General features: G+C 35.5%; 1 pseudogene; it reads right to left on the bottom strand.

The window, feature by feature from the left end:
* On the bottom strand, nt 1-1,157 carry LOC143588960 (putative membrane-associated kinase regulator 4 pseudogene; annotated as a pseudogene).
* Between the last annotated feature and the right edge of the window lie 277 nt (nt 1,158-1,434).

Below are 1,434 nucleotides of genomic sequence, written 5' to 3'. Positions count from 1 at the left end.
CATTGTCTTTCTTGACCATCACATTACGTACATTTCTTGAAGCAACTTATATTTAGCAAAAACCCATGTCACCTATCGTCTTATTAATTGAATGTAACTGTTGCTGTGACATTTTGCAGTGAGCAATTGCCCTTTGTATCTGGTTTTCGACCTCCAAACTCATGTTGATGCTTCTATGGTGAACTTGCAACTCACCGGAGCTGTTGGCATTACTCGAAGTGTTTGTAGTAGAAAACCTCTTGGAAGTCTTAGTCGTTGCACCGGATAGTAATCTTCCGTGACGATTATTATTATTATTGTTACCGTCATGTTTTTCCTTTTTCTTTCCACTAGTTCTCGGGAATTTGCGACTAGAACAATCTGAGCCATGTGATTTACCGAAGAAAGACTTTAGTTTTGACCACCCCATTGATGATTGTTTAGTCAGGTTAAGCTTTTTGGTCCAAGATTTTTTATGGTTTTCGGTTGTAATATTATCAAGAAAGTAATCTTCTGGATTGAGTTCCCTACTAACGTGACAAGAAACAAAAGGCGAAACATTGCAGGACCTAAACGGGGTATTTGAGCTAGGGGTAGTGTAGGGGCTCGCGCCTAATGGGGTACTGAAGAACTCGTCAAAAGTGTCATTGTTTTTGTCTTGGAGGATCTTTTCAACCATTTGTAAGCGCGGTGGGAGATGAAGGGGAAGGAGGTTTCCTTTGTAAAAGAGCTCATCAGCCGGAGAAGTTGTGACCAACTCTCTGTCTGATGAGCTCAAAAACATTTGAAACTCGAATTCACTGGTATTCAAGTGACGAAAAGGATTTGTATACAAGCTTACTTCCATGTCTATGTATTCTTCTTCAACATCGTTGTAGCAAACCGAATCTAAATATGAATCGATAGCCATCGTGAGAAACTAATTAAGGATAGGGGATCGTGTTTTTATGAGGGTGCTTTAGATAGAATTTAGAGATGTAAGATGCAATTGTGGCAAAGCTCTTACACAGAACCTTAATATAGACGTTAAAAGTATGTATTATAAAAATATATATATCTATTTATGATGATTACAAGTATGAGTGTGGAACATGATACTAACATGAGTGGCACATAAGGGAAAGCTGTTTTCTTGTGAACTTAATTAATTGATGGTCTTTTGGTGTTTTTTTCTATTTTGAGGCAATATTAGCTTATAATATATTGGAACCTAAAATGTTAATCATAATAAGTTTCAGTAAAATTTTATACTAATTATTATAATTAACTGGTATAATGTATGAGGATATGAATTCACTTCTCAAATTCTGCATAAAAAGATGATAAAAAAGTTTAAGTCTCAATTCGAGTTTTTAGTCGGGTGATCTAAAGTAGTTCACGAGTTGCTTGGTTCATTTACACCCATATTTTTATTAAAAAAAATGTGTGTTAAGTTCTGCTTGTGATATTAATACT

Source organism: Bidens hawaiensis, unplaced genomic scaffold (genome assembly GCF_021521415.1).
Source record: "Bidens hawaiensis isolate Kalapana, Puna unplaced genomic scaffold, B.hawaiensis_p1.1 tig00037007_1, whole genome shotgun sequence".
NCBI lineage: Eukaryota > Viridiplantae > Streptophyta > Magnoliopsida > Asterales > Asteraceae > Bidens > Bidens hawaiensis.
This window is presented reverse-complemented; position numbering and strand designations above follow the sequence as displayed.